A 21609-nucleotide genomic window follows, 5' to 3' on the forward strand; every position below is an offset into this window, starting at 1 on the left:
TCATGGCTTAACGATAAGACAAGGTCAGCGCAGGGAGGAGTAAAATTGGAATTGCCTGGCCACTCCAATGACCCTGTGTGTAACTATTGGAAAACAGATCATCACGTTCTTAGTCAAGACACTAGAATAAATATTCCCATTTCATGAACTTTGATTTATGCATTTCCTCTTCTGAGGCAGTCCTAAGAAGACTGGGAGTTTCCTCTTTCATTTTTAACTAACTCTGACAAACTAAAGCTGATCTTTATAGGTTACCAAATCAACCAACTTCAAACTGTGCTCTATGAGGATAGCTTGATTTAATAAACCAGAGATTAGCTTAACCACTAGTTTAACCATGCTTTAAGATTTGGACACTGAGCTCTAGCTAGTTGAAAATGGAAGCAAAAACTTAGAATCTCATGATTATATCAGAGGCAGAATCTGGAGGGTATAAACCTCAGGCCCATGAATTTTATGCAAAACCTTAATTCAGCACTATATCCAAATGATTGTGTCTCTTTAAAGTTATCTTTTTGGCTTTTGGGATTGCTTTTTTTTCTTTCTTTCAATAACAGCTTCTGAGAGAACAGTAAGTTTAGTAAACATCCAAAAAAATGCAGTTTAACACTTTCCAAGTATATAATAATCATCATCATCCCTAGCCAGCCAGAATTTTGGGGGTACTGGGAATTTCAGTCTATCACATTTGGAGGGAACCAGATTAGAGAAAGTTTGAGCTAGAAACTTTGGAAACTTTTGACTGCTGTATGTTCAGCATCTTTGTGTGTGTGTGTGTGTGTGTGTGTATACATATACATATACATATATATTCCTTAAACTCTACTCTCTTCTGTATGTGTGGAGATGATTAAGGATAAAAAAAAGAAATATATGGAAGACAGAGAAGAGACATAACACCAGTGCAAAGTGGCTGCAGGACCTGAGAGCAGACCACAGCAATCTCTCAGAACAGGAACCAGTCACCCTCATAGTAGCAGACATCCAACAGCGGGTCAAGGACACGAAAAGCTGGACAGCATCTGCCCTGGGCATGATTTACACCTACTGGCTGAAGAAACTAAGAGCAGTGCATGAACGCCTAGCAGCACAGACGAACCAGCTGCTAGCAGCAGGCTCCCACCCAGACTGGCTAACACAAGGAAGGACAGTGCTGATCAGAAAGACCTCCACAAGGGAACAGCACCATCCAACTACCAGCCAATAACAAAACATGGAAAGTCCTACCAGGCATCATAGCTGCCAAGCTACAGGACCATATGGGCCAGTACACGAGCACAGCTCAGAAGGGCATTGGGAACAACACCAGAGGCCCAAAACACCAGTCTACTCACTGGTCTTTGCCGTGGTCATTAGCTCCGCTTTCGCAGAGCCACCTTCAGTTCATCATACCTCCCCCAGAAATTGTGACTTCAGCATTTTCTAAATCAATTATAAGGAACCTATTTTGTTCTAATGGCGGGGTATTCATAACAATTGATGCACATTTATTTATTTTATTAAATGCATAGGACGCCCAACTCCTAACTACTCTGGGCAGCTCACACTTTAAAAAAGCAAGAACCATAAAATTAAAAAAAAAATCAGGTATGTTCAGAAAAAACCCATAGCATACCAAAAACCACCACCACCATCACCACATCCACCCTACCCCAAGGCCTGGGAAAACATCCAGATTTTCAAAGACTTTCAGAATATCATCAGTCTGGATCTCAAGGAATGTTCCTTACTTCCCCATGGAAGCTGGCTCATTTGGGCTCCTGCTTCAAAGTGCTAACCCCCACAAACCTGCTTCATTTGTTACTTGAAGCCAAGCAAGGAACAAAGCCACTGACTGTTCTCTTGCCTTTACTTAGAGCAGTGTTCCTCTACCTCAGCAGCTTTAAGATGCATGGACTTCAGCTCCCAGAATTCCCTAGCCAGCATGCTTAAGGTTGTTGAGGTTGAGAAACACTGACTTAGAGTATGCAGAGCAGGTGTCTGGGAGGGACTCTATTGAGTTTGCGGACTCATAGATTGCTGTCTTTTACCAGCAGCTTACCCTAGATTCTGAATCCTACCAAAGCCCTTTGAAATCAGATCATTATCAACTGTTAGTATCACCCACAGTATGAATAAATGACAGAAGAAAATCAGTTTGGCAGCCACGTGTTTCAGTTATGCTGCAAAGTAGGGTGTTTTTTTTTTCTGTAAAGGCAGATAAAAGGGGTCATTCTCTCCTTTTCTCACCCACGGGTCAATAATTTCCTTATTATTGTGAGTCTTGTCATCGGTTTGTTTCTTGAAGCCTCAGTGGCTACAGAAATGAAGGCAGCGTTCCAGAATACATCTCAGTAGCATTTTCTAGAAACCAATCCAGTGTGCAATTAATGGTGGGAGATGCTTTGGATTGACACTTATACTGGGGTCCAGGGTTGGGGGAACTTGGCTTAGAAGCCACATGCAATCATTGTGCTCAGTCAAATTTCAGCCGCATGATTTTCAGCGAACAAGTGAGAAAATAAAGGTAGTAATGAAAGGGCTAGGCTTCTAAAAAGTGAAATATTCCCATTCTCGCTTTTTCCCCTACCATCCCCATAAGCCCTGGAAAATTGGCCAAGATTGTACTGCTGGAATTTGATGGCAACATGAGAGAATTTTGGTAGTATGCTTTTTTGCTTTAAAATGGGAGAATACGCTTTGGAATGGATGTGAAAGGCCTCTGAGAGGTGTAATGGTTTTATTCCCGCTCTCATCTTTGAAAATCTGGCTGTTTTCCCAGGCCTTGGGGTAAGGTGGATGTTGTGCCCTTGTGATGGTGGTGGTGGTTGTTTTTGGTATGCTATGGGTTTTTTCTGAACATACCTGATTTTTTTTTTAATTTTATGGTTCTTGCTTTTTTAAAGTGTGAGCTGCCCAGAGTAGTTAGGAGTTGGGCGTCCTATGCATTTAATAAAATAAATAAATGTGCATCAATTGTTATGAATACCCCGCCATTAGAACAAAATAGGTTCCTTATAATTGATTTAGAAAATGCTGAAGTCACAATTTCTGGGGGAGGTATGATGAACTGAAGGTGGCTCTGCGAAAGCGGAGCTAATGACCACGGCAAAGACCAGTGAGTAGACTGGTGTTTTGGGCCTCTGGTGTTGTTCCCAATGCCCTTCTGAGCTGTGCTCGTGTACTGGCCCATATGGTCCTGTAGCTTGGCAGCTATGATGCCTGGTAGGACTTTCCATGTTTTGTTATTGGCTGGTAGTTGGATGGTGCTGTTCCCTTGTGGAGGTCTTTCTGATCAGCACTGTCCTTCCTTGTGTTAGCCAGTCTGGGTGGGAGCCTGCTGCTAGCAGCTGGTTCGTCTGTGCTGCTAGGCGTTCATGCACTGCTCTTAGTTTCTTCAGCCAGTAGGTGTGCATCATGCCCAGGGCAGATGCTGTCCAGCTCTTCGTGTTCTTGACCCGCTGTTGGATATCTGCTACTATGAGGGTGACTGGTTCCTGTTCTGAGAGATTGCTGTGGTCTGCTCTCAGGTCCTGCAGCCACTTTGCACTGGTGTTATGTCTCTTCTCTGTCTTCCATATATTTCTTTTTTTTTTTATCCTTAATCATCTCCACACATACAGAAGAGAGTAGAGTTTAAGGAATGTATATGTATATGTATACATACACACATGAAGATGCTGAACTCACAGCAGTCAAAAGTTTGATAAAAATTATAGAGGGGGGGGAGGGAGAGAGGGAGAGAGAGATGCTGAAGTGACAGCAGTCAAAAGTTTCCAAAGTTTGTAGCTCAAACTTTCTCTAATCTGGTTCCCTCCAAATGTTGATAGACTGAAATTCCCAGTACTCCCAAAATAGAGGAGTAATAGGGCTAACTACACACACACCTCATTTCACTCCTTCTGGTAATGAAACTGTGTCGCTGAAGAGCCCTTTGCAAGTTAGGAGGAGGCCCCTAGGCTAAAACTGTTGCCTATTGCTTGGAAGCCCACACTTGATCCACCTCTTCCATGGCAAAGCATCTATTGTCCTTAGCACAACATATTTTAGTCCAACACTTTTGGCAAGATGTTCTGTTCCCACATAATAGATGGGGACTGCTCTATTTGCATTTGCCTTTTTTCTTTTGTGTTTTAAATCAGAGGCAAAGTGTGCTGCAGTATCAGTTAGGAGAAAACACTGCAGTCAAAGAGCTAACTTGAAAAGCTTAACAAAATGCTGGCCCAGCACTGCATCACAATAGGTCTTCCTGTTGAATTATGCAGATGGTGTATGTTTATTTGTACGGGGGATGCATAATCAGGTGTTGGACATTAACGTAGTTCAAAGTCATTCTTGGAATGTTGAATGAAGCAATTAGACAAGTCTGTTCTGCACTGTCCAATTTGACATCTACCAAAAAAATGTGGTTAGAAGGCAAATACTCTAGAGAACAGTATCAGGACTCAGGAGGATGTTAACAAGCTGGAACAGTGAAAAGCAACACCAAGAATTTCAACAGAGACAAATACAAAATCATTCATTTGAGTAAGAAAAATCAAGGACACCAATATAGGATGGGGAGACCATACTGGGCAGCAGTATATGCAAAAAGGATCTGGATTTTTGGTGGATCATAAACTGGATATCAGCCAACAATACGCTGCAGTTGCAGAAAAAGCAAATATGGTCCTAAACTGCTTCAAAAAACTCACCTTTATCTAGAAATGAAACATACTTGAAACATGTTTTTTTAATTTATTTTATTTTATTAATGTATTTATATGCCCCCCCCCCCCCCAATCTCACACAGATGACTTGGGGCAGTATACAAGGACTGAAAGCACAAAATCCACAATATACAACTCCCGGTGCCCAGAGTCTTTTGGAGTGGGCAGCCACAATAAATATCATAAATAAACGAATGTACATCAACAGCAGCCGAGCTCACCTGTCCTCCTGACTGAAACGCCTGGGGAAACAGCCAGCTCTCCAGTGTTTTATGAAAGGCGAATAGGGTTGGGGCGATCTCAGTCTCCAGGGGATGTTGTTCCATAAGTCAGGTGCTGCCAGAGAGAAAGCATGACTCTGGAGTCCAACAAGATGAGACTGATAGAAGGGAATTGGAGCATACCCTCTCTCCTAGATCTGGTAAGGCAAGCAGAGACCATGGGAGAAAGGCAGTCCCCCAAATATCCTGGCCCTATGCCATGTAGGGCTTTATAGATGATAACCAGCACCTTGAATTGCACCTGGAAGCCTACTTGGAACCAGTGCAGTTTCCCATGGGCAAAACAAGAAACACCAAAAACTGTCCGCACTGCTCCATTCTAGACCAGATGCAGCTTCCAAGTGCTCTTCAAGGGCAGCCCCATGTAGTGTGCATTACAGTAATCCAAACAGGACACAACTAAAGCATGAGTCCCTGTGAGCAAGGCCTCCTGATCCAGAAATGGGCATAATTGGCACACAAGAGAATCTGTGTAAAAGCCACCCGGCTATGGCTGCCAAGGGTCCAGGAGGACTCTTAAATTGTCCACTAACTCTGGCTGGGGAAGTGCACCTCCATGCAGAGTTAAAGATGGAAATCTCTAGAATGGGTGGAGGGGGCCTTATAACCCACAGCCACTCAGTGTTATGGATGAAGCAATGTTGCACTGAATGTCATTTCCCTGAAAAACCAATGGTTTATATACAGATAGTCCCTGGATTAAGAATGCCCAGGTTACAGACAACCCATACTTAAGAACGGAGTCTATTGTAGCAAAATTCAAGTTAAGTACACAATGATTTGAGTTAAATACACAATGGTTCAAGTTAATTACACAATATTACTTATACAGTATTATACAATAATTCTGGCTTACATACAAATTCAGCTTAAAGACAGACCTTGGGAATGGAACTCATTCTTAAACTGGGGACTACCTGTATTGTAAATCTTCACAGTCATCCTTTTCTTTCTTCACAATTTATCTTTGGTCCTTATACCTATTAAACATTTAAAATGTGTCCCTGTCTCTGCCATTTGATGAGTCAGAATTTGGGGCATATACAATAGCCATATAAAAAAATAGAAAGCTCCCTTTTTATCAGTTTAGATTAAACCGCCTACGGTACTTACCAAAAATTTAACCTCCCCATGTTATGGGGAGTATTGGCATGTTCCTTGCAATATGTTAAGTTCTTTTTGCTCCAGATAAGAGTTACTCTGATTTCAATAAACACAGTAAGTCAGGAACATCTGTAAGGAGGATGTCAAAAAAGTCAAGATGGCCGTAACCATGCGATTGAAGCCCTGCAATTTTTTTCATGTGTCACACTACCTTGACTCTTGATTTTTAAAAAAGAAACTAGATATCCCTGTATTCAGTTTACCTCTTTTGTCATTATTCCTCATAAGTGACAAACACATTGTGTCAGAAGTGAAAGTGAGTTCCTGTGTAGCAGTGATGGCTTGTTAGAGCTACAGCTTTGGGAACTACCCTCTCAACTTCTGCTAGCTTGTTAAAAAGAAGAAAATGTGAATATTACTACAGTACACTGTTAAACCATAGAAGTCAGCACAAGACTAGACCAACTGCAGCATTACTGAGCAGTTATTAGCCCTCTTTGGTGTTAGCTGAGAAAAAGCCTCAAAAACATTTTAAAAAAAATAAAAGCTCTCAGACCACAAGCAGAATGGAAGCTTATTGGCCAATGTGTCAGGCCGATGGTGATGCTTTAGTGTTTTTCTAATGTTCTTGTTATCTTGTTACTGTTGCTGTGAGCCATCTAGAATTATGGTTCATAAGATCAGTGGCCATATAAGTCTCTTAAAGAAATAAATAAATATGATTACCAATTAAAATTGGTGCGAGAATAAGTTAGGTCCTCAATTATTAAATTGAGCACAAGTAAATGTTATTTTAAAATTCAAGAAATACAATATCTGGGAGAAGTCCTTAACAAAATATGCATCAAACCAGGCTAAGCTAAAGTAAAGGCAATTATAGAGATGCCAGAACTGACATGTGAGAAAGAAGTTCAGAGGAATGGTAAGTTCATTCCTAGCCTGGTTGCCCACACCACAAATCTGAAGGCATTACTTTGCAAAGATGCCATCTGGCACTGAACTTCAATACATGAAAAGGACCTAAATTACATAAATAATATTCTGAGCACAGCACTTGTTTTGCAATTTTATGATTCTTCTAAAGTGTCCACAGAGGTTTCCAAGGATAGCTTGGATGCTATTTTATTCCATAAACTTGATAGGTCAAGGCTGCCTATTGTGTATGCATCATGTGCATTGACCCTCATGGAACAAATGTATGGAACAAATGTATGCTCAAATAGAAAAAGAGATAGCTGCATTGCTGTTTGGATGCAATCAGTTTCATCTCTATTTTTCTGAAAGAAAGTTTACTGTGTATTCCAATCATAAACATCTGATCACCATACTGAAATTAACACTCCGCCCAGAATACAGCAACTTTTCAGCAGTTCAGTGGTATGACTTTCAGCTCATTTTTAAACCAGGTAAAGATTCAGTAATGACAGATGCTCTACTTTAACCATACAGTGAGATCAACTGGCACATATCAAAGAGGACGATGATCATGAAATTCATGTGAATGGTACAAAGCAAAGCACCCATGAGCTATCGCATGTGGCAACAAGTTGGATGGGCCACTAAAACAAATGAAGGTTTTAAGGCGGGGTCATGAGGTAATCCAAAGACATGTATAGCATACAAACCATAGATAATTTTGGTCTCTCTTGTCTGAGATTTGGGAATATAAAGTCACTACATCATCATACCTCATTCATTGCAGCTCATGATTTTAGCTCACCTACATGAAAATCTTGCAGAGATTGAGAAGTCCAAGAGATGTGCTAAAGACACTCTGTACTGGCCTACCATGAACTCCAAAAATGAAGCATGAATTGTTCAGTGTAAGGTCTGTCAACATATCACAGCTTACCAGAGCAACCTGTAAGGGTTTTCCTTTGGCTCAGTGGGAAAAGGTAGGCATTGATTTGTTCATACCATATGATTAAGACTATGTTGTGATAATAGATGACTTTTCAAAATTATCTAGAAATAACACAACTAGAGGACTTAGTAGTGCAAACAACTATTAAACATACCAAAACTGTATTTGCTACACATGGCATACATGACATCAGGCTTGGGCAACAAAGCAGTCAGTAGAATTCCGGTCACAACCAATGGATCAACATTTGGTTGATCTGGGGGGGAGGGGGGAAGCAGACCCTGCACGTGTGGGAAAATGCTAGGAAGGAAATTTGCTAGACATGGTATACCACAAGCTGTAACAGCTAATGGACCACAATTTGTAGGTGTTAAGTTGAAGACTTTTGCCACAGTATATGGATTTAAACAAGTAAAGCAAGTCCCACTTACCCACAGTCAAATGGACTTTCAGAAGATGGTGTAAGGATTGTCTAAGAAAGGCTAGAAATGCTAAAGAAGATCCTTATCTTCTTATGGGGATCTCCTTTGCAATATTGGAGGTCCCCAGCTGAGCTTTTGTTTGGGAGAAACATAGTGACATGTAGATTCATGGAGGCCCTATAAAAACTCTGCAGTCTTGAGCAAAAGACTCCCCAAAACACACACAGGCAATTCTCTCCACAATGACAGAACCATGTCTCTTTATCTACTCTTACCAGACAAAAGTGTCAGAATCAAAGATCAGTCCAAAATAGTGATATTTGTCCAGCCAAAATGATATTGAAAAGCTCATCATGATCCTCTTCATCAAAACATAATCAGAACATTTTTTAAATGTAATCAAAGGCACCTTCTTCCAGTTCCAGTCAAAAATAAAAACAGAGAACATTCCCAAGCATTATCAGCAAAAAACTCAGAAAGGCCAGTACCAACTGAGAGAGACAAAAGATATCCAGATGCTACTTATCTGAGTTACATGGAATGGCTATGTAATCAAGAGCTGGGCAGACTAATTGAACACATTATGTTGCATTAATTTGTTATTTTATTTAGAAAGAGAGCGTGTGAGGAAATTGCTATTTACCAAAAATTGAACCTATTCATATAATAGGGGTGAATGTTCCTTGTAACATGTTAAAATTCCTTTTTGTTCGAAGTCAGTCGAGTCCAAGCTGATCTTAGTAAAACTCAGGTCACCTCTTGTGTCATTGCTTTCTCATAAATGAACAACCCATCACTTGACTTCTGACTTTTCCTTCTCCTTTGCTGTTTATTTTTATTTTTTAGCTGGAGATGACAGGTACTGAAACTGGGATTTTCCATCTGCAAGACTGATTTTGTGCCACTAATTTAGTGGCACACCCAAATTCACATTTTTATTATGCTCTTATCAACCACATATCCATTCCCTTCTATATTTTAATTCAGTTGGTCACATAGAAATGCAAATAGTTTTTTCTAAGACCAACCAAAATGCACAAAGCTTTCAAGTTATCCAGAACACCTTGTCAGGCTAGCAAATTTTGTACCATCAGCTAATGAAAAATTCAGGAGAATGAAAGCTTACATACTCTTCTGTGGCATTTTCTTTAGTCCTAATCTAAGTAAAGTGTAAGAGGCAAGAAAATTCCAAAAATACATTTATTTTTGTTTTGTTGATTAGACTTTATTGATTAGAGATGGGTGTATCTCATCTGCATATTGAAGATTGTGTATGCTGACCAAGAAGCAGAAGTTAGAATGGAATATGGAACAACTAAATGCTTCAAAAATAGGAAAGGAGCGTATCAAGATCATATCCTGTGACCCTACTTGTTTAACTTACATGCAAAATTTATTATGAAAAATGTTGGACTAGAAGAAACACAAGTTCGAATTAAAATTGCTGGAAGAAATATTAAGAACATGCTGAAAATATCACTTTAGTGGCTGTAAGTGAGGAAACATTAACTTTTGTTGAAGGTAAAAGAGGAGTGTTCAAAAGCTGTTCTGATGCTCAATATTTAAAAAAAATATAATGTCAGTGCAAATTAGGGGAAGTAGTAACAGATTTTATCCTCCTGGGCTCAAAAATCTACAAGGATGATGACCGTAACCTTGATATAAAGAGATGTCTGCTTCTTGGGAGAACAACTATGACAAATCTAGACAAAATATTAAATCATAGAGACTTCAGTCTGCCAAGAAAGGTAAGTATTGTCAAGGTCACAGTCTTATGAGTCTCAGCATACGGCTATGAAAGCTGGAACACCAGAAAGGCTGAATGAAGAAAAATTGATGTCTTTGAACTGAAGAAAATTGCTGAGAGTATCTTGGACCATAAGAATAAGAAATTATTAAATACAGATAGTACTTGCTTAACTACAGCAACTGGGATCAGAATTTCCATTGCTAAGAAATGCAGTCATAAAGCACAATGTCATGTGACCACACTGTTTAGTGATAGCAGTTCCAGCAGTCCCCAGTTACTGTCATTAAGCTAATCACCATGGGTCATTAAGCAAGGACCTCACATGATTGCAACTTCCAACTTCCTGTCAGCTTCCCCATTGACTTTGCTTGTGGGAAGCCAGCAGGGCAGGTTGCAAATCATGATCAGATGACCATGGGACATGCGACAGTCGGAAATCCAGGCCAGTTGCTGAGCATTCAGATCATGATCATGTAACCACAGGGGCACTGCAAAGGCTGGAACTCTGAGGACTGGTTGTAAGTACCACTTGTTCAGCACTGTTGTAAGTTTGAACAATCGCTGAACAAGTGGTTATTAACTGAGGGCCAACTGTACTAAATTAAATAAAAACAGGGTTTTTTAAAAGATTTTTTTTATCCCACTTTTCTTATTTTTATAAATAATTCAAGGCAGTGAACATACCTAATACTCCTTCCTCCTCCTATTTTCCCCACAACAACAACCCCATGAGGTGAATTGTTCATTGAAAACACTAATAATGAAGATAAGCATAAATATTTTGGACACAATGTGGAAGCCAGAGACTTTGGAGAAGGCATTTTTGATACTTGGAAAAAGCATGAGCTTTTAAAAACTCAAGATGTCAAAGAAGCAGTTACTGACCACCACTATGGCAAACTCCTGTCCACTGAGTCACAAAGAGTCAGAAGTGGTTGAGCAATAATGAATGTAGATATCCAAATTCTTTGGGGGAATAAACCACAAACATCTTTTTTTCCACTCTTTTCATTCATAAACATTTTCTTCAAAGCCCAGCTGCTAATGCAATGTCACATTAACAAGCCAGAAGTCATTCACTTTGGCTCATTTGACATCACTTACATGCAGTTCAGTTCTACGTTTTTCCTTCTTTGCATCTTTCTTCACAGTTCAGGTTGAGAGTTCTTTTTTTTTTTTTCTGCCATAGGCAATACTCCTTTTTAAATTTTATTTCATTTTTTAGCTCTGAGGCTCTTGTCCAATTAATGATAGAGTTCCTCTCAGCACTTTGAGCCTGTGCCTTTAGTTCTTTACAAGCATTGTCAGCAGTCATTTTTTCCCCAGTATGATTTGTATAGAATCTCGGAGGAGGATTTTTTTTTTTTTTATGGTGTCAGATCTCAAGCTTCTCAAATATTAAAGGTCTGGAGGACCAGTGGGAATTCATTTAGAAAAGATTGAAGAGGATTTCGATTCCCCTCTAAAGGAGATTGTACATTCTGAAAGTATGCAATTCCTCTCCTTTGGAAATCAGTCATGTGTTTGCTTTTGTTCTTTTCAGTTTTTCGAAAGCAGGAATGGGAACTTGCACCCCAAGGATGACTGTGCCCATTAACCAACTTTGGCATGGTACTCTGCCAAAGTTACCTACTGGCAGTGGGGGGAGACCTGAAGGAAGAAGATAGGCAGAGTGAGAATATGAGCAGAAGGGAGTCGATGCAGAAAGGGCAGTGGAAAGTAGGGGAAAGCTTTCTCTGTGGGCCATCAGTATAGACCTCTGGCAAGGAGAGAAAGAAGTAGGAAAGGAAGACAAAATGGATAAAGAAGTCAAGGAGGGCAGAAGTCTCTGGAAATGGTCACTTCAGAAAAGCCACTCTTCTTCCTACTATCTAGGAGGATAGAGACAGAAGAATTGTCCCCATTCTCACTTTTAGCTCTTGCTCAACCAATAAGTAGCATGCAGCTCCCCATCAATTATATTAGGACATGTAGCCCTTAACAGAATAAGCCAGGCTTCTACTATAAGTTGGCCAGGAAATTGACTACAACTACCTGATTATGGTAGCCAGGAGCAATGCAGAGTAAAGCCATCAAATGCAGAAGGCATTCATTGGGGAATAAAGATTCTCCATTTCTGGTCCTAAAGATTCTTATACAATGTTATATGGCATCAAAATCTGAATGCCACATTCTGAAACTGGTCACAATGAAATAAAACAAGCAGAGGGAAGATCAAATCAGGCAATTAGGGATCCAAACCCTATAAATAAGGTCAGAAGGGTCTTTGCTAACTACTAGAAAGAGCTTAGTGAGATGGCCTGATGAATTTTCAGCAGACAATTCCAGTGTGGTATAGAAGTGAAGGTATTGGACCCAGGATCTACTCCACTCTCAACCACAGAAGTGACTTTGGCTATTCATTCTCTCTTTCTCAGCCCAATCAGCCTAACAGGGTTGTTGCTGCAGGGAAAATGGGAGGGGGGAACATTGCATACACCACCTTGGGTTAGATTTTTTTATCACTTTGCTGTTGCTAGTGATCAACTGGATTTTTGCAGCCAAGGTGATATGGTAGTCTTAGCTAGCTGAGAATCTAAACAGGGATTTGGAAAAAGGTGTGTGTGTAGAAATACAATCCTTAATTATGCATGATTGTACATCTGCATGATTATGAAAATTATCATCTGAATATTTAATACCCTGTAAGATGTAACCACAGAAGGGCTGATTAAAATGAAATTGATTAAAGATGAGCCCATATTTAAAAACATGCATCCACATTTGTGCTCTACTGCCTATTTTAAAATTCATTTATGTCCAGCTCTGTATGCAGGATCACATTATGCTGGAGCAATCTGTTGTAACCAGATCTGTTGTAACCAGATAACATAAACCAACACATTTCAATTTAATTCAATAAGGTTTGCTTCTAAACAGATATCTCTTAAGATTTCATAAAAAGAATCCTGCTTTGGAACTAAGAGTTGGCCCCAAAGACCTGCTCTTCCTGTAAGTCTGTTAACTTTATTATTCAAATGGTTTCTTGCAAGTAATTATATCTTACATGAACACAAAAGGTTGGATTTGTCTTGGTGACAATTGAACATTTGAACATGCCTGCTCAATAAGTAATGGCATCAGAAGAAGGAAAAAAAGAAAGGCAGAAATGAAAGAGTTTAGTAAAACCAGATCACTCTATAACTCAAGAATACTTTGGCAGTCCACATCTGAAAGCTCAGGGCCACAATTGCATTAAACGTAGAGAAAACAACAATGAATCTTATCTAAAAAGAAGAGTGGACAAGGGGGAGAAAACTTGAATGCAACCGTTTTGCCAGTGATTTTGTCTGAATTAAGAGCATGAATGATATTAATTCCAAAGAAATTGGTATTGGAAACCTCTGTGATTCCTGCTCCAAGCTTTATGGGGGCAGAGATGAGAAAAACATGCAAATATAGGAGCATGACCTGTAGGACTAACAATCCAGGATTCCATCCTTGCATTACCTGATTGACTTCGGCATAAAGAAATACAGTTTTAGTACAGATGTCTGCAAAGAATGGCCTAAGCACATGAATTTCAGTGCAGATAGACTTCCATAGAAACTGTAAGCCTGATCCCCTGGTGTTGCAGCACCAAAAGAAGCATATGTGCACAGTTATTTATGATGTGTGCCAGTTCCCCAAATGGGTTCCCCAAAAGAGTACTACAAGTTCCTTCTTCCCAACCAACATGCCTATTGACCTTGTTGATGGGAATGATAAGGCTTGTAGTCCAGCACATGTTTCAGGCATTGTATCTGGGAAGACTGGGCTGGATTTAGCTTCCCTTCCTACAACTGTACATGACTAAGGTAGAGATGCCAAAAGCTTCATAGCATAAAGTTGCACAACCTAATGTATGGCATGGTCCCACTTCCTGGTAATCATACTAGTACTCCTTAGAAACATTTAACTTGTGATTTTAAAAAGGAGACGCAATGCATACTTGACAACTATCACCTAGTCTCTATCCTTTCCTTTTTGGTAAAGATTGTTGAAAGGGTGGCAGACAACCAACTACAGAGTGCCATAGATTCAGCAGGTTATCTAGACTCCTTTCAGTCAAGTTTGTACCTCGGCATGGGATAAAGGCAGTATTGGTTGCACTAATAGATAACAACCTGTGGCTGTGGTAGATTGGGGGCACTCTTCTGCAGTGGTTCAATTGTTTCCTCAGTGGGCAGGTCCAGACAATGAGGGGGAGGAGAGGTTGTCCCAAGGCCACACAATTGTGGAGCACCACTGGAATCAGTTCTCTCCCCCTTACTTTTTAATATCTACATGAAGCAATTGGGAGAGGTCATCTGCTGCCTTGCAGGGTGATATCTTCATTATGCTGATATTCATCACCATCCTGGGCTGAATCAGTGAAGCTGTCAAAGTCTTGACCTGGCATTTGGAGGCGATTGGGGCATGGATGAGACAAATCAGGCTGAAGGTGAACCTAAGCAACATAGAGGTGCTTTCTGGCTGCTCCATTGTTGCCTCTCAAGGGGGTAGCACTGCCCCTGAGAAAGCAGACCATGACTTAGGGGTCCTCTTGAACTCACAGCTGTTGCTCGATGGACAGGTAGATGCTGTGGCAAGGAGAGTCTTTGCCCAAGACTATGGCACAATCTGGACCTAGAGAAGCTGGCTACAGTAATTCATGTCTTTATCCCCATTTGACTGAATTTCTGCAAAGTGCTCTCTGGGTGGGGCTGTATGGGAAAGTGGGAGATGAGGTATGTGGTTTATTTGAGAAGAGGCAATTGACCCCAGCTGTGAGAAACATGGGAAGAAAATGTTTCAAAAGACTATATCTTAATTAACTCTCTATAACTGTGTCTGGGAATACAATTTTTTTTCTGTATTTATGCCAGGCTAGCATTAAAGTTATCTTCCTGAAATCTGTGTCATTCTTGCTTCCTTGGTTTTGCCAACTATGTGGCAAGTCTGCCTTTAAAGACCACTCAAAAACTACAGTTGGTACAGAATGCAGTGGATCGCCTCTTAAATGGCATTAGGCCACTGAAACACATCATACCAGCACTGTGGGTCTTGTACTGGCTGCTAATTGGCCGCAGTTTGAAGTGCTAGTTTTAATCTATAAGGTGCTATATGGCTTAGCCCATCTCCTTTCTGGTGCACCATTACATTTTGAAAAAGACTCAGAAAATCTCCATCCTAATGTAAACATCGATACATTTGCTCTAAATTGAAAATAACTCACTTGCTGGAATTCTTGTAAATTACTTTTTTCATCTTAATAAATCTTGCTAAAGAGAACTTTGCAAGATTCTTCCTTAGGGGAAACCACTTTAAGCCCAGGCAGCTACTGAAAGTCTAAAAATTAGCTTCTGGAAGTTGGTCAAAACAGAGCTCTTCCAGAGGACTTATGTGGTTTAATGGGGGATGGTATTAGGTGGATCAACTCTTTTTGTCTGTTGCTCTGGTTTTAATAAAGATATTTATCTTAATTTTTCTAATTATTTACTGTGAGTAACTTTTTATGTTCAGTTATGTTGTGTATCACTAAGATAGATGGATGGCTAAATAGAGCAATTAAAAAGAAGGGACAATGAACAGGGAGTAGAAAATCTTAGATTTGGGGTGTGAAGGTATGGTGAAAGGCAAAGTTATTACAGAAGTGTTTACTCCAAGAGTTACAGTGTTGTCTTTTCATATTTTATCATTGATGTATCAGCTTCTAGAAGTGCTTTGCTCTCGATCCCTGCCACTACTGTTTAAAGTCCATGTAAACTATTTGCATCATGGAGATATGTTGAGCTACAGTAGCCATTGTAGATCTGTTCTCATGATCTCTGAGGACTTGCAAACTTCCTTTAGGGTCACAGGGTTAGGGTTAAGGTTAAGTAATGATCATCTATGAATTGACAGTTACATGCAAGGCCTGAGAGAGTCCAGTATGACTTTCCAAGGAGTCCAGGTCTTCACCAGCACCAGCACCAGCACCGCACTTACCAGCTCTCATTTAAGTAGGTTTGATTGTAGAAAAAGAAAAGCACAGCTTCCCTATACGTAGAATTTTGTGTGCAAATTAAACACCCTGGAACTGATGGCACATCTGCCTTAGTGTTAACTGCTAATCAGGAAAGAACAATCCTTATACAATTTTTTAAACCCTAAAAATGTTGGCTGACAATGTAAAACTGGAATAATGTAATGGAAACACTGCAGTGGATAACCTGAAGCATGTTAATGTTTTATGGCTGACTGAAAAGCGAGAGGATAGTTGAGATACACGCCCCGTTGCCACAGCCCTCCTGGTTGTAGAAAACAGCAGATAGCTGGGTTGGGAGTTAGCTCCTCCTGTGGCCCGATGACTTGGGCAGCCGGAGTTCACAAGCATCTCTTGAAAAAATACTGTCTAATTTTGTTTCAACAAGCACTTATTAATATTTTCATTGTGACCTTTTAGGGACCCAGATGCTGGGGAAACAGGCTTGGCTTTCTTTGGCTCTTGCTGTTTAAAAAAAAGGGGGGGATTGACATGAAATTTGAGTTTCTTATAGCATACAAGAGGAGGACAAGACCAGCCCTTGAGAGGCTATAGCTGGTGGGTGGAATGAACATATTTCCAGTTCACAACCATGTTACAAATCAAGACCAGATCGCTAAAAACTGGGTCTGTCTGCATGTGAGAGAGTAATTTGTAAATGTGATCTATCATCTTAAAAGCCATAAGAAGCACCCTGGGAGGTGGGAGTGGGTGCTTCTGCTGCAGGGTATTTAAGCCTAATTGCTGGAAAGAGAAAGACAAGTAGATCTGAGAGGTGGATTAGGAAAGCATTCTGATGAGAATGATGTCTTCACTAACTCGGTGGTGCAATGCAGTAAGCTGGGTGGGTAAAACGCTCTGTCTGGATATAAACTGCAAAGAACGAGGGCTGTCAGAAATAGCTGCATAGAAATGCTGGGGGAGAGAGAGAGACAGCTGGCAAGAGAAACTTTGCTGGGTGGAAATAGCTGTCTCCCCGTGGGAAATTCTTGATATTGCAATTCAATCCATTGTTGCTTTTCATTGTCACAACATTTCGGTTTCATTTTTCTTCTGTCTGCAAATCAGCCTTTCTCAAATGGAAAAAAGGGGGCCCACACCAAAACCTTGTCTTGCTCCTCGCTGTTGCCTGACTGCAGAATGATTCCCCTTTGATCATGATTGTTTCCTTTTTCTCTTCCAGCCTCCACAACTGGCAGCATTGTTCGGAGAATATTTAAATAGCAGGATTGGCTTTAGGCGGGGTCTCCCCAGATGTGGAGTATGAAGAGCTAGGACTATACTTTTGACTGCATGGCATCATTCTGGATGCTGGTGAGCAAAGTGCCTTTGTCTGGCTGGAAGATCAATCCCTTTTTCTGCCAGTAGAAAGCTGCTGCTGTTGTGCTTGACAGTAATCCAGGGCTAACTATTGAATGCATTGCAAAAACATCTCGTCTAATCATTGTGGCAATCACAGTATAGATTGCCACCGCCACCACCTCCACCACTCTTCCAGAGACAGTAAAATCAGAAGCACAGAGGATGCCAGGCGCTCGCTGGCAGATTTCCCTCCTTAGTGCTCCTTGGGGCCTGTTTTCTCATGATGAACCGCACTGCAGCAGGAAGGAACAGATTGCCCAGGACAGCTAGGGCTAGAGGCCATCTAGGCAGGGTTTGGGGAGGGGTCCCAGTGGACCACCATTAGCACCTAGCCAAAGCATTTCAGCAGAGGTCACTGTTGGTTCCTGTTGCTTCCTCTCATTTTTCTTACTTTCAGGCTGCCCCTTTTAATGAGCTCACATCATTGTAGGTCAGGATACAATAGGAAAGACTTGGCCTAGGCCACATTTAGCCGTTCAGCACTGCATAAAGCCATGCTGCAAAGCCCAATAACACAGCCCTGCCAGAGTGTTACCAGGAAGGGAGGGAGCCCTCTAGAGCGGTATTTCTCCACCTCAGCAACTTTAAGGTCTGTGGATTTCAACTCCCAGAACTCCCTAGTCAGCTGGCTGAGGAATTCTGGGAATTAAAGTCCATATATCTGAAAGCTGCCAAGGCTGAGAAATACTGATCTATAGTCATGCAATATTTGCTTCATTTTTAAAAAAATGTTATTTTAATTTAGACTATTTAATCTTGTAAGCTTTCTAAACAACTTAATGCTATATGCACCCCCTTTAAATCCTTCTCTTAGAAGGGCCATCAGTCCTCTCTCTGAAGATGTCCCCTCTGTGGAGACCTTACATAGTCCAGTCTAAATCTGCTGCATTGTATGGATAAAACAATATTGCTTTTTCGTACTGTACATAAATATATTTACAACACGTATATGATTTATATATTTTATATTTATATATATTTATATATTTTATATTTATTTTAATATAATAGTATAATGCTTATATAATCAATATTATATATTATATTATTGATATATTATATTATCAATAATATTCCCCTCTCACCCCTATGGGTGGTACGTGTCTTCCTCAATCTCGGGTCCTCTACCAGAGGCCTGGGAGTCTGAGGGTTCCGCGCAGTATCTTAGCTGTTCCTAGCACTGCACTCTTCTGGACAGAAGCTCTGATGGTGTTCCTGAGATCTGTTGGAGCCACTCTCCCACCTTAGGAGTCACAGCCCCAAGTGCTCCTACCACCACTGGGACCACTTTGGCCTTTACTTTCCACATCCTCTCTAGTTCCTCTTTCAGGCCCTGGTACTTCTCCAGCTTCTCATGCTCCTTGTTCCTGATGTTGCTGTTACTTGGCACTGATACATCTATCACTACCACTGTCTTCTGATCTTTGTCTACCACCACGATGTCTGGTTGATTGGCCAGTACCTGCCTGTCCATCTGGATCTGGAAGTCCCACAGGATCTCAGCCCTGTTATTCTCCATGATCTTCTATGGAATCTCCCATCTGGACTTGGGGGGGGGCATCTAGCCCATACACTGTGCAGATGTTCCTGTACACAATGCCAGCTACTTGGTTGTGTCGTTCAGTATATGCTGTTCCTGCCTGCGTCTTACACCTTGCCACTATGTGTTGGACTGTCTCTGAGGCCTCTTTGCACAATCTGCACCTTGGGTCCTGTCTAGTGTGGTAGACTCCTGCTTCTATGGATCTGGTGCTTAGTGCCTGTTCTTGTGCTGCTATGATCAGTGCGTCAGTGCTGTCTTTTAGTCCAGCCCTTTCCAGCCACTGATAGGATTTTCCAATGTCAGCCACCTCAGCTATCTATCGATGGTACATCCCATGCAGGGGCTTGTCTTACCATGGTACTTCCTCCACTTGAACTTCCTCCCCTGTCTGCTGCTGCGTCAGGCATTCTCTCAGCAGCTCATCTTTGGGTGCCATCTCAGTGGTGTACTCCTGGATGCTCCAGGTTTCGTCCAGGACAGTGGCTTTGACACTCATCTGACCTCGCCCGCCCTCTTTGCGGCTGGTGTACAATCTCTGGGTGTTGGACATGGGGTGGAAACCTCTGTACATTGTGAGGAGCTTCTGGGTCTTCACATCAGCAGCGTCCATATCTTCCTTTGGCCAGCTCACTATACCGGCAGGGTATCTGATGACTGGCAGGGCATACATGTTGATGGCATGGATCTTGTTCTTCCCATTGAGCTGGCTCTTCAGAATCTGTCTTATCCTTTGGTGGTATTTGGATGTTGCTGTCTTCCTTGCCTCCTCATCGTGGTTCCCATGTGACTGTGGGATATCAAAGTATTTGTAGCTGGTCTCTATTTCTGCTATGTGGGCCACTGGTAGTTCCACTCCATCAGTCTTAACTACCTTCCCTCTCTTTAATATCACCCTGCCACACATCTCCAGTCCGAATGACATCCCAATGTCCTCACTGTAGATCTGTGTCAGGTGGATCAGTGAGTTGATATCTCGTTCACTCTTAGCATACAACGAAAGAGCCTTGAAATTGTCTGTCAAAACATTTCAGCATCTATTGGGGAGAGTCAAAAAAGGCAAGATGATGGCTGAAGTCATACAATCAATGCCCCACCTCTTTTTTTGTGCATTGTAACACATGTAATAAGGACCAGGGTTTCAACCATGGCTGTGCCTTTTTTTATCCCTCCCCTCCCCCAATGGGTGCTTCTGATTTGGGCAGTAGACTGAGCAGATGTCAACCCTTCAAACTAGACCAGACTAGGAAACCAAAGTTATGACTGCTAAAACTACTTTTATTATAAGGTTACAGGAACAGAATCTTGCAAGTCTAAATAAGCTTCTTCCTCCCTCCCTCTATCTTCAAGAGAACTAGGGAGGGTCAAGTCTGAGACGCTCACTCAATTACAATTCTGCTTTGGACTCAAATTTCTTTTGTCTGACCGTTGTCTTGGTTGCAGCTCACCCTCCTGTTACTGCTCAAGGTCATTGCTACTGCCCATTACATCAGTATACTTACTACCTCATGCAGATATTATGCAAATCTACTACTTTTTTCTTTTTAATACTTTTTATAATATTACCACTCAACTGCTAAGAGGGAGATCAATCTGTATCCATCCATCATCTAGTAAAGCTTCAGTTGCTCCAATATACTGTCTTCCCTCTAACATCCCCATTCTTTTTTCCTTTCCTATACTACATACTGCAACTCTTTAGCAGAACTAATATTTTTGTATCCATAAAGTGCTTAGAAATATGCAGATGCTTTATAAATGCTTTATAGACTTTTTAAGATTATTGGCAGTTACAACAGTGACAATAAGCACAGTAATAATCCTGGAAAACAGCAAAACTGAATAGGGTGGGATTTCCTTATAAGAAGCAAGGATGAATATGACCCAGTGACTAGGCTCAAACTACATATTATGGACTCTCAGGAGTTTTCTTGCATCCTGATGTAGCTCCAAATAATCATAACATGCATGTAATAAAGAATCCATTAACCAGAGCCTACTGGAAGGCTTGGGAGCCTACAAGCTCATGTTAGACATGAGATTGGACTTCTCAGAGGAAGGACCCAAATGGTGAACCAATTCCCCTGTCCCAAATTCTGTTGGCCTCATAAGTGATGCTGAAAATATAGGCTGCAACAGACTGAAGGTCATCCTGATGCGCAGCTGCTCAGAGCCCATATCATCATTAGTACTACTCACAGACTATTTGGACTGTTGCCCAGCTTAGAGAAATTGGAGACACCTGCATAAGGACCAAGGATGAACGCTAGAGGACAAATAAATATTCTGGAAGGAACTCTGCCTCTTAAAACTCAGTCATCAAGCATTATTCCATTAACACCACAGTTCTATAATCACAGACAAAACTACTTAAACATACTGCAACCCCCTTTTATTAGTAATAGTGTCGATAAATATATATTTTTTAAGTTTATATGGATTATTCAGATTTAGCTAATCCTTTTTCCATATACAGTATGCAGTAAAACCTGGTCCCTCTGTGATGTCCACATGTGCCAGTCTGCCTTCACACATCCCCTTACAGACCACATCTGATTTTCTTTCATTCGTTC

Source organism: Python bivittatus, unplaced genomic scaffold, assembly GCF_059951505.1.
Source record: "Python bivittatus isolate LINGU-HERP-01145 unplaced genomic scaffold, Pbiv_v1 ctg000020_np1212, whole genome shotgun sequence".
In the NCBI taxonomy this organism is placed as follows: Eukaryota; Metazoa; Chordata; class Lepidosauria; order Squamata; family Pythonidae; genus Python; species Python bivittatus.